At 34.7% G+C, this 13,259-nt stretch overlaps 1 long non-coding RNA gene across 2 annotated transcripts in view; it reads right to left on the reverse strand.

Annotated features, from left to right (window-relative positions):
* Positions 1-361: 361 nt before the first annotated feature.
* LOC121823209 (uncharacterized) overlaps positions 362-13,259 on the reverse strand; it is a 39,748-nt gene continuing 26,850 nt past the window's right edge. For both annotated transcript variants that reach the window (XR_013045079.1, XR_013045078.1), the window contains one exon: positions 362-960. This is a non-coding gene — a long non-coding RNA (uncharacterized LOC121823209). The remainder of the gene's footprint in view (positions 961-13,259) is intronic.

Below are 13,259 nucleotides of genomic sequence, written 5' to 3' on the forward strand. Positions count from 1 at the left end.
TGTAAAATAAAATTTAGAAAAAGACCATCATCTTACCTAATTCCAACCATTTGAGTACTCTGACTGGACCTTGTGTAATATGACACATGCTCTCAGACTATGGTCTATGAGGATGCCCGTGACTATCTATAGAGGTGGTTGATGCATCATGACACCTAGTTCTCCTAACTAAATGAAGCCATGTGCTCTGCAGCTTGCATAAGGATGTTGGGCTGGTACCTCTAATTTTACTATGTTCTAGATAACAATTTTACCATTGTATTTTCACTGTCAAATAAAAAAGTAACCATTATAAGTAAAAGTTATGCTAGTCTACAAGACATTTACAAAAAAAATATGTATCAGTTTTTTCCCATGTTATTATGTGCATTTCCATTTAATTTCTTTTTATTGCAAGTTTTTAAAAGCAAAACAGAATTTTTTTTGTAGAGCTGTTATGAACTTGTACCTAATTACAAGCTGCGGGACAAATGGAAAGGGGATTTATTGCCCAATTAATTTAGTTAGACAATAGATCAGATTATTTTCAATACACCTACATCAATAAGGAAAAATAAAAAATTCCAGTTTTGTTCTTTCTATAAAACACAGTAGGCTAATAAATTATCTTTCCTTTTAGAAGTCAGCATAACAGAGAGATTAGGAAGGCTGTCTCAGGTCAAAGTTTATGTTTCTGCTTCTTAAAATATGTAATCATTGGTAAATATCTCTTTCATGTGCAGAACTAGAGTCCAAACAGTTATATATTGAATATGAATTATTTTAAAATTCAAGTTACGTTTTATTAATTTTTCTATGTAGATGAGTATATGTTGGGGCTCAAATGTGCCACAGCCTGCCTGTGGAGGTCACAAAGCAACTGATAGGAGTCTGTTCTCTCCTTCCACAATCTGGATCACAGGAATCAAACTCAGGTTCTTAGAGCAGACATCATCACTTGCTGGGTCATCTTGCTGGTGCCTATTAAACAGAGAATTTTCGTGAGGATCTTTTCTTTTTTTTTAAGATTTATTATTTATTATGTATACAGTGTTCTGTATGTATGCCTGCAGGCCAGAAGAGGGCACCAGATCTCATTACAGATGGTTGTGAGCCACCATGTGGTTGCTGGGAATTGAACTCAGGATCTCTGGAAGAGCAGTCAGTGCTCTTAACCTCTGAGCCATCTCTGAGGATCTTATTGGTGAATGTGCATAGGAGTCTCATGATAATACCTGGTATATAAATACATCCTAATTTAATAGTTATTAATACACAATTATATAAACACTGTGTATATAATAAAAGTTATATAATATATTACATATATTTTACTGTACATTTTATATATTATCATATCTGATATATGTATTGATGATCATTGCATTGAAAGGACCCATTTTCTTTATATCTTGATTGTTTCACAAAATAACTTAGATTTGACATAGAGATTAAAGGGCTAGAAGTAGAAAAATAAACCCCTAAAAAACTAATTGGTACTGAATGAGGTTTAGAAGATGTCTTAGTGGGCTGATAGGAATGATTCTCTCCATTTTCATTGTGGTCCCTGGAGAGAAATGTAAAATATAGTGCCTTTATTTATCTATTTTTCCCCATGTACAACTAAACACAGGCCCCTCTTTTCTTTGACTAAATGTCACTAGTGAGTTTTATTTTATTTTATTTTATTTTATTTTACTTCACTTTCACCCAAACATGTTTCTGAAACTGCACTTTATATTTATATTACTTTAAAGCATGTTATATTGTATATCCTGCTAGCAATGGGAATTATAAAAGAACAGACAATACAATGTGTCCTCCATTGATTGTGGTTAAATCTGTAAGCCATAGAGTTGGCACATTTTTCCTTCAAACAAAGACAACATAGCAATTATTCATATCATTCATACTTTATTGGATTTTTTAATAACTTCCAATGGTTAAGTTATAACAGTTCTGTTATAATTTATTAAAAGTAGCATAATTTAAGCATGATGTTTTTGTTTTTATGGCTACTTGAAAATTTAGCAATTGCTTTAATATTCTTTTTTTGCTTTAATATTCTTACCTTGATTTTTCATGTATAGATTAATTTAGTTACTGTACATATTATTAAACAGTATCTATAAAATAGAAGAAATTCAGTATATTCACTTCACTGCAGTTATTGAGAGAAGAATCCTGTGGGTGGATGGAAACCTTGCATGTAATTGAGAGTACAGAGAAGCAGGGGTGTGTGAAGTGGGTCTCATTAACTTGTAAATGCTTTCCAAGTACTTGGCTTTTCTTTTGCTGGAAACTAATGCTGGTAAATTTCATGACTTCCTTCGTATCCTAGTAAATAACAGTAATATAATTTCTTAACCAAACAGGCATTCATATATTGCTGGTCATTTATAACTTCTGCATGTTCTAGCAGACATGAAGACATGATATTCCTTTTAGCTTTGTGTGTGTGTGTGTGTGTGTGTGTGTGTGTGTGTGTGTGTGTGTGTGTGTATTTGTGTGTGTATGTGTAGGAGGGAAACACTAGATACAAAATAATTTATTATAACATGTTATTTGCTAATATATTTATAAAAGAGATTATTAGAATGAGTCATGATTCTTTGGAAACCAGATTCTCCCTGGTGCCTTCCTCACTGTTGGGTAAGTTACTTGTTTTGATGTTAACCATTTCAGACCTCTGGTGACTCATGACTATAAATAACACATTGAATCCTAGTCCAAATTTTTCAGTACATGAAAAACATTGTGAATTTTTTAAAAGGGAATTTTTTTAAAAGATACTGCAATCCACAGCTTTTTGACTGCTTTTGTTTGAAAGACTAGTCTCTTATCTTAGCCTCAGGACACAATTTTCATGCCAATGATTTGCAAAGTCTAAGAACCAATCTACATGTCTCTCATCAGAGAAAGGTTTAGTAGTGTGTGTTTGTATGCATGACAGCAAATTTCTTCATTTACCTTGGCTATGAGTGGCTAGTGCTGTGTCTAAATATTTCTTCTCTTGCACATAAACTGCCCTTGGTAGTGACATAATAATTTTGTGAAGTTTAGTATTGGATTTTCTAGATGCTAGGCTATAAACAAGTACTACAAAGGTCTCCTGTTGTCCCCTCTCTTTAGTCATTTTGGGCTTCAGCTCAAATACAGCAGTTTTTCTTGCTTGGCTGTAATCCAGACACTTTCTCCATAAACTCTCAAGTGTGCATAGCTCCTCCTCTTCACTCAACTTCTGCACATTTTTCCATTTCATAACAAAACAAAGAGGATGACTGTGCTAGGAAAATTCTTATCACTCGCAGATAATCTGAGGGTTTTTCTCCTTCATAATACCCAAGTGCATGATATTTCCTTGTTGGTGATGGCTGTACATAAGAATGTATGTAACACTCAAAGTTTAATATTATGATTTCAGATCAGAGATGAAGTTTCTACTGTGTAGGAGTTTTATTTCTGAAGCCAACATCCCCACCCATTGATGAAGAACTTGATACTGATTCTGATTTTCCATCTCATGCCTCTATTTGCTGGGAATGGAAAAGGAGCTATAATTTCCGGTGTCATTTGCTTAAAACAAATAAAATCAGTATCATAAGACATCACCATTTACAATCTGATATGTTATCTATGACGGTATATAGACTGAAGATGATCCATGCCAGAGAGAATGAGTTCATTCAACAAATGTCATAGCATTACCATATGCGATAAGTCTTAACCAAGAAAAGATATGGGGAATATGAAGTTTATAGGAAACGAGTTATACAGTTAGGGGGCAAGACTCAGACTCAGGATGGAGAAATGTGATATCGGATCAACGACTTATGACTTCATTTAAAAACATTATTAAGTGGATTTATGTTCACTATAAAATTGTGAATGTTATATATGTACATCATATAGACAGATATAAATATACAAACACATGTATATGTATATTGTGTGTTTCTAAATATTACCATTTTACAAATGGTAACTTAATTTTAAAACAGGAAGGACAGTAAAGATTAATGGAAATATTTTTATTATTTCTTCATTTTAAGTAGTTCAATTACTGTCTCAATGCCTATGGCTTCTACTATTTCCAAGGACCAGAAAGCTTATGAAAAATGTTATCTATGTGTAAAAATTATAGGAAGAGGTAGAAGAAAGTAGTCCAAAGTTCATCCATTCAAATAGAGATGCTTTATGTCAGTCATATATACCGGCTTTCTGTCATAGTAGACAATGAGCCACAGCCCAATATTCCAGTTTTTGTTTCATTTTATCTTAATTTTCATTTATTTATTTTTGAAAAAAATTGAGATTAGAATTACATTTTTCCCTTCTAAAGTCATCCCTCTAAATGCTCCTATATACTACTAACCACTCTCCTTCAAATTCATAGCCTCTTGTTTTCTACTAATTGCTTTTGCATGTGTATGTATGTGTATATACATACATACATACATACATACATATATATTTCTAAATATAGCTTGTTCAATGTGTATAATGTTACCTATATTATGTTTTCAGGGCTGACCATTTGGTGTTGGATAAGCAATTGGTGTGCTCTTCTCCTGCTCTGAGCATGCCTTCCTTGCCTTTGTGTATGACTGAGACCTCAAGGGCTTTTCCCCATCCACTTTGACATGTCCATTGGTGTCATCCTTGTTCAGCTCATGTTTGGGCAGTCATGTTGGTGAGACCTTATGTGTGTGGCATCAGATATCACTAGAAGACAAAAATCTCATAGTAAATTCCTTGATCTTCTGACTTATAATCACTCCCCCTACCCACAGATATCTTTTCCACAATATTCCCTGAACCTTAGGTACCAGAGTGTTTTTGTATATATAACCATTAAGCCTGGGCTCTACAGATCTACATTTTGATTGTGGGTTTTTGTTTGTTTGTTTGATTGATTGATTTTTTTTTTTGTTTTTGTTGTTGTTGGGGGGGGGGTGCTTCCGCTTCCTGTTTTTTTTTTTTTTTTTTTTTTTTTTTTTTTTTTTTTGTAGTGGCCGAGATGCATTGCAAAGAAAAATGTCCTTTATGAAGGATGAAGACTAAAGTTGTCCGAGTGTATATAGACAAATATTTAGATTGTTGTTGAGGATCATGTTGGTTTAGTAAAGTAGTGGTTTTAGGTCCTCCTCCAATATCCATGACTTCACTAGTACTGAATGGTTAACTAGTAATCCAGTACCAGGCCTGCTTTCCCTTTTGTTGAGCAGGTCTTAAGCTTACATTGGTAAATGCTTATGAACTGAATAGTGGAAAGGAGTTAAGAGAGTGGGATAAAAAGAGAAAGCGGAGAGCAAGAGATTGAGAAGTAGAAATTGAAAATTAGGCATAAACATACTCTAGTGTGCACATGAGAGTAAGAATTTGAGCAAGCTGCATGTTTTAGAATCTGCTGGTCTGAAAGTGGTGGAAATATTTTATCGCAGAAGATTCAAGTTTCCAATATGAGGCACTGAAGACAGTTCTGGGAAGGAAAGTAAAAATCTCTTTCATCACCTGAGTATAAAATATGGAATGATAATTTTAAAAAATGACCTTATATTTATAAAGTTTGAAAATATAAAGAAATACACATATCAAAATAATATATTAGATTATTAACAATATTTTTATGATAGTGGGTCAAATACAACCTTAAAAAGAGACACACATAACAACAAATGTGAGTTAAAATATTTCAAATTCAGAGCAAAAATAAGTTAAAATAAAATTTTGTCTGGAATAAAAAATAAACTAAACACAAAGATTTTATATATATATATATATATATATATATATATATATATATATATATATTACATGGCTTTTGATCCAGCACATCCTATGTGTGAACTTCATAAATACAAAGAACTGTGAATAACCTGAGTACTTGAAAAAGATATTCAATAAAATGAAGACTCCTAGAATATGATCATAAACATAACTATGTTCCACAAAAGACTAGAAATGACTTTGCTATGTGTGGGGACCAGGGCAAGATCTCCAATACAGAAGCAGAAATTATCTCTGAGAAGAATAAGGATGTACATAAGGAAAATCATAAACAAAACTGTGTATTCTCTAATAGTAATCATTGCCTTTATAATAAAATATTAATATGGCAAAATAGATGTTTCATAAGCATGAATGCTCAGAATGTATATACATGTTCATATTTTTTCTTTCATGTTCTAAGTGTCTTACCATGTTCTAGGTAATGGATACAAATGTTCATCGCTTTTCTGTTCCTCACTGTCTCATGAAGATATTATATTTAATTAATGTGAGAGTTACTGATACCATCAGATGTTAGTATAAGACATGCTTTTCAGCTTCACAAGACAGTTCGTCTCATTTTTAAAAAAATAATCCAAAGGTGGATGTTCCTCACTAACAGTGGTCGGTCACAAGGCTGAACAGAAGCAAACGAGTTCCAGCTCAAGGCTGTACCAGCGTAAGGGTCCTATTAATCACACCTATTCAGCACGTGAAGAACAAGAGACAGAGAAGACAGGCAAGATGATTACACTCATAGTACTGAGAGAAATGATTACCTACACTTACCAACCTTTTCTGACTACATCACTGTGAAGAGGGTGTGTGATTAAAAACAGCCCACTTGTGCCCTTGGAGGGATGGTGCTGCCAGTAGTTTGGATGTTGTCCATTCTAACACTAACAGTTTACACTGTATCTTGTGTGCTTTTTGTTTGCAATTGGTTCATGGCATGAATTTGAAAATATTTTAAAGCTTCCTTGCCTCTGTATACCTTCCTTAGAGAGTTTCTACTCTGTTATTTTGCCAATTTTAACAGGCTTTTCATTTTTTTAATTGAGTTTTTAGCTTATCTAGCCATTCTTTATCCAATGTGCCTTTGTAATTAATTAATTAATTAATATCTGTGCTGTACCTTTTCCTTCTTTTGACCTTGTCTTTCACATAGCAGATATGTTCAATTTTCATGAACTTCTGCTTTCTTGGTTACCTTCCTATTAGTTTTCAGAAACACCATATCCAAGGCAACGTATTTCAGAAAGACTTTATTGCAGGTGACAGTTTCAGAGGGTAAGACAAACATGGTGGGAGCACACAGCAGGCAGTCGGACAGGCAGGCAGTCATGGCACTAGAAGAGTAGATGAAATCTTACATCTTGAGACACAACCTTGAGCGAGAGGCAGGGGGAGAGGAGAGAGGAGAGAGGATGGAGAGATAGACACGGGGAATTGTGTCAGCTTTGCAAACCTCCAAATCCACCAGAGTGGAGGAACACCTCCTCCAACAAGTCATACCTCCTAATTGTTCCCAAACTTTCCACCAACTTGGGACCAAGCATTCAGATATATGAGTCCATGGAGACCATTGTCATTCGGTCCACTACACTAGTGTATCAATTATTTCTTTCATAGGCTTGCCTTCCATGTTGTATATAAAAAGCCATTGCTATACAAGGTCATATAGGTTTTCTTTTGTGTTATGTCCTAGGACTCTAAGAGAGTGGTAGTTTATATTTAGGTCTACAATTCATCTTGGCTTAGTTTTGGTGAAGGGTGTCAATTTATTTTGTTACTTCTTTCACAAATGCAGTGGTTCATACACATGAATACATAAGTACCTATGCCTGTGTGTGTATATATATATGGCCAGAGAAGAACATTGGCTATCTTCTTGTTTAGCTTTCCCCCTCATTCATTTGAGACAGGGCATTTTAAAATCACCACTCTGACTAGGCTAGCTATCCAGGAACTCCCTAGGATCCGCCTTTTCTCACCCACTGATTCTGTGATTATAAGCACAGGCAGCCGTCACCAGGGTTCTGGATATTGAAACCCTAAGCCTCATATTTTCTCATAAAGCATGCTTACCCACAAAGCATTTCCCCATCCCCTAGTATTACTTTTTGAAGAAACCCTCATTTGCGCACTGAGCTATTTTTCCTTTTGTCAAAGATTAGTTGGTAATATTTATGTCAGTCAACTTTTCTCAGAAGGAAAGTGAGTTTGATGAAGCAAGCTTATTATGCACATTGAATTCATTAATTAAGGAATGATGACTGTATAGGTAGGTAAAATAATTGTACCAGTTTTAGATATGAAGAAACTGAAGTTCAAGAAGACATTACTCTCCCAAGTGAGTACACTGGGTTTATTTAGAGCTGAGGCTTGAAATGAGATTGAGAAGTAAAGAAGTTACATTTCTTAGGGTGCACGTTTGTTTTTGCCTTGCTTTGTTCTTAAACTTTTTGAGAAAACTAATTTAGATACATTGAATTAGTTTTTTGTTCCCAATGAAGTTGAGATATATCAGTAGTAGAGTGTTTGTCTAGAATGCAAATTGTGCTTGAGGTTGACATTTTGCACTGTATTATACATTCCTACGTCGTATACTCAACACTGGAAAAAATAGCTAAGAAAACCCGCTTTTCAATGTGAAGCATCAACCCTGTGACTATAAATTCCAGAAGATTGAAAAGCATATATATATATATATATATATATATATATATATATATATATTTCTAATTTAAGGATTTTGTTTAAAACAAAACAAGAAAGCAGGGCAAGCTTCAGGGAGACAGTTTGTAGAAGAGATATTCTTCTGATTGAAAGATAATTCTAAATTAGTATTAATAAGAATAAAAAGCTGTCCAAAGTGAGGTATAAACTTGGATGGAGAAGGCTGAATGACTATTATACCATAGCTTAAAAAGGTACCTGAAATACCACTTCACTATCTTTACATGGTAATAAAATAAAGAATGAAAAGAAAAGTAAATAATTGCAGATTTTCTGCTCATATTTCAAATTCCTCACAGTTCACACCAATCTGGATGTCACTAATTTGATTTAAGTCAATGTACTGAAGCCTCATCTGTCTTGAGGTTGTCATTTTGTCCTTTATTATACATTCCTAAATACTTCTCTGATGCATTAACTTGATGAAATACTCTAAAATATTTAAGCAGTTAATAGAACTATCAAGAATATTGTAAAAATGCCTGTTTCATTTACATAGTTGTTTTATGAGTGATTGTAAATTTATGAGCAGGTCTCATCATACAGACCAAGAAGACATATAGTGGAGTGCCCTGTAATACAGATATGTTTATCAAGCTCTTAGACTGACTGCAAATGTATTTTCTTGTTACTTTGATAAGAGAGCAATAGGCACTTTAAATCTCAGATCAATAGACAGAAATACGTATTTACTGGAGAGAAGCGAGATTTGCTATTGTCTTAAAATTCACTTTGCTGTCATGTGAGCTCATTTTAAAGTCTCTTTCTTGTCAGCAATAATATTTTGTTTCAGTCTGAGGCATAATATGTTTCCCTTTTGAGAAAACCACTCATCTTAAATGGAACAAAGTTTCAAAATGGCACATTAGATTGATCTCTTATTCTTCCTGAGTACAAGCTATAACTTTGGAGAAAAACTAAGACAAAAAAAAAGAAGATAGAATTCCAGGATAAGAAACTTGATAGCTAAAGTTCTCTACAAAAATAAGTAGCTGACCAAAGATGAGACTTGTTGTCTCGGGAGTTTCATTAGTAAGAATATAAGCAAGACTGGGGCATTTCGTCTTTGTGTATAATGTCTATTTAGAGGACTTCTTCCCTCACAGCCACGTCCTGTTGTCAGGGAAGAAATGGAAAATCTACTTACAACTGTCTAGTGGGTCTATCATTATTCAGGATGAAAACACTGGTTAGTCACTCACTAACTCTGAATTCTCTCTTTTTAGCAACGTAATGCAGTGTCATGAAGCAACTACCACAGACGGTTTATAACAAGACTCCCTGCCAAAAATACACTCTTGTAAGAAAAACAGGAAATACAGCAAAGAGGTCAACCTTAACCAGTGTTCTGAGTCACTCTTTCCTGTAGATTCATCTTGTTACAAAACACTATGTACACAAACAGCTCAAACTGGGCAGGGTGGAATGCCTGTAATCTCAGCAGTTGGGAGCTGATAGCAGGAGGATCAGAAGTTCAAGGCCAGTCTCAGCTACATGGTGAGTTAGAGCCCATCCTGGGCTACAGATAACCCCTTAAGAAACAAATAACTACAATAAACAAATAAATAAAAAGGAAGACCTGTGAGGGTTCAGAGAAACCAGAAAACAGTTAGAACCTCACAATACTAGTGATGTCCTAAGCCTCTACATGGGTTAGAGACAGGTGAAATTAAGAAAACACAAATTCTGTTTTGACAACATTGTTTTTTCTCTCCTTTAACTAATCTGGCTTCCCAGGATCCAATTATTTCCTTGCTAAAATCAGGAAGTTAGCTGCCACAATGATCTAATCAGTCAACACAGCAAGCATATGCTGTGAGCTGTTACGATGGTGATACAATGAGAAATTGGTTGTGCTCACCCAAACTCTTAGAGTTCCTTCAATGATAATATTCATAAAAGACATCTACTGGACTTTATTTAGCAGTTTTGAAGTTCAGCCATTGAATTAAGCATCAGATCATCAGAACATTTTATGAAAACATTAAAATAATATCACAAATATAACCTAATTATAACAAACTCAATCATATATATGTATATATGTATATATATATATATATGTATATGTATATGTATATGTATATATGCTTTATACATGTAGTTGAGGTTCATGGGTTAAGTAACAGTCAAGAAAGCATAGGCAGTTCACATAGTTGTTAACTAGAGAACACTAGTGGAATACAAGTCAATTACAGGCTTAGTTAGAATCTGCCATTAATAGGATTTAGAGGGTCCCTGGGTTTGGAGCTTTGTGACCATTATGAGCTGGAACCCTGAGTTGGAGCCAGAACAAAAGGAGTTTGCAGTGCTGGGGTATGTCTGACAATCCACTACCTTGCCTTGAGCAAATGGATAGCCTCCGCAATCAGGAAGGCAGGGGAAGCTTGGAACGAAATGCAAACACTCAAACTATACAGAACATGACCAGGGTCAGGCCAGGTTTAGGTGGAGATCATTGCAGAGGCTTCAGTTGCCAAGGAAAATACAAAAATTCTTGGCACAAGCTTTTCTCTTGCACCTTTTGACAGAAAAGTTCCAGCTTCCCCTGTGGTAAGCAGACTTCCGTATAACTTGAGTGGAGACATTTTTGATAAAGTCAGCCTTCTTCTCCCTTGCCATGATTGACAGCTGTGTTGGAGGACCAACTGTAGCAAGGCAAGACACTGCAGGTTCTCTCTGGATAGCACAGAGTTACTCTCCAAGAGCTCTTTTGAATGGGTATTTGAGCACCAGTGAAAAAGCTCCTGTAGAGATTTCTGGCTGCATTTTTCTCTTCAGACTAGATCTTCTGTTCATAAATTGTTGAACAGCCCTTTGCATCCATATTGCTCCTGTACAGGTATCCAAACTTGCAATTTTTTTTTTCTTGGACAGATCCCTTCTTGACTGTTTTCTGCTTTCTTTGTGACCAGGGACTCTCTCCAGCAGAGGAGAAACTTGAGACTCTCTCCAGGTCTATCCAGGTTGGCATTTCCAAGTCCTACAGCTGTAGTTTCAAGATGTTCTATGACTTATGAGCTGAGACTTTGAGAAATCTTTCTTACTTAGAATTTTGGGTATCTCTCTGGGTCTCTCATGTAGAACTGGTTATCATTTTCATACCTTTCTTTAATGTGAGATATTAATTCCCTGCTGTTGAATTACACCTGTCATTGAATGACACCTGTCATTGGTGTCCTTAAGTGTATGATGTGTGTATTAAATATCTTGAAGAAAGTGAAGAGTAGAATATTCACTGAATTCCTGCCATCTGATCTAGTTAAGAAGAAACAGAATTGCTTCAGTTTCAACTGATTTATGCTTTACACTTCCAGCCTCAGAATAAGGAAGGCTCATTACACTTCTTCATACCTTCTGATCAGAGACATACTACTTCATATTGCTTCAGGTAGGTTTCAAGTAAAGACAGAAAATGGAATGCATTAAAAAAAATATTGAATTGCTAACGGAGAGCACACCTCTTCTTATACTTGTTGAGTTTGACCTCAAGTAGGGTTTGTTTGAGTTTTGAGAAATAATAACAACATAAAATATTGTGCCCACTTTGTTTATTTTCATGTTTCAACCATAATTGACTTTTTTTCTGGCTTTGATGATTCAGGTGGAGAAAGAATAAACAGGTAATGCATATATAACATCTGTTGAGGCACTTGCCCTGGTCTGCCCTGGCCAAGGAGAATCATCACTGAAAATCGGTACCAGCTTTACACTATTCAGTACATAGCATATTTTGAACTGAACAAAGGAGAGTCATGGGCTTTTGGGGGCTTCAGAAACAGGCAGTCAGCTTCCAAAGCTGTGGTGGAGGGTCCTAGCCATGCTGCCTAACACTTTAAAGGCTCATGTGGTGAAAAAAGGCTAGAGATACACAGTAAAGGTGTCCAGATAAAAAACAAAAAACAAACCAATAAAAAACTCCTCTAAACAGGTATATTTAACAATGTGCTTCTGCTTAAGAAAAAAGAAAATTGGTATAGACAGTCAAGAGTGATAAAAAAGAAAGAAATAGTTTAAAAATAATAAAGTTTTTAAAGAGAGAGTAAAAATAATATAAAAGAAAAATGCCATGTAATGATGGAAAACACACAGGGATCTTATATAGTATTGTGGTGATTTTGAATTTTTTGATTGCTGATAAGCAAATGACAACTGCTAGGAGACATGGAATTGAAAGAGGGGATGTTGAGATAAACCAGTCTATATACTTTAAGAATGCCTTAACTTTAAAATGTAACTCAGAAAATGCATTGTTTTGGAGAAGACGTTTCGTTTTTCTTTTCCAAGGAAATGAGAGGCTGTAAATTCATTCAGATAATATGGATCAGGTTTGATCAAAGGAGAATTCCTGAATTTGACAGGTGATATATATCAACAAAGGTTACAGCTGGTCTTCCCAGCCATTATCTCCAATTTTTCAGGGATCCCTAAAAATGCCTTCACCCTCAGACAACAGGAAGTTGTCTAGAGAAGATAACAACTACATTCCCAAGAGATGGGGTAAGTGGTTGTTGATTATTTGGTGGGTTATGGATGCTTATCATCATTTAAGGTAAATATAGGAATATAGGATAAAGATACAACTTTTAATGTCAAATTTTGTATTGATATGGATTTTGGTATATTGATACAAATTAAATTTATTTTTGTTATAGTGTATGTATGTTTATACTCTTGTTTGGGGTATTATACTTATAAGATCATATATATATATGTATATATATAAATTTAAGAAATGAGGTTAGTAGTTAATCTAAAGTAATTAAACT

Source organism: Peromyscus maniculatus, chromosome 16 (genome assembly GCF_049852395.1).
Source record: "Peromyscus maniculatus bairdii isolate BWxNUB_F1_BW_parent chromosome 16, HU_Pman_BW_mat_3.1, whole genome shotgun sequence".
Classification (NCBI taxonomy): domain Eukaryota; kingdom Metazoa; phylum Chordata; class Mammalia; order Rodentia; family Cricetidae; genus Peromyscus; species Peromyscus maniculatus.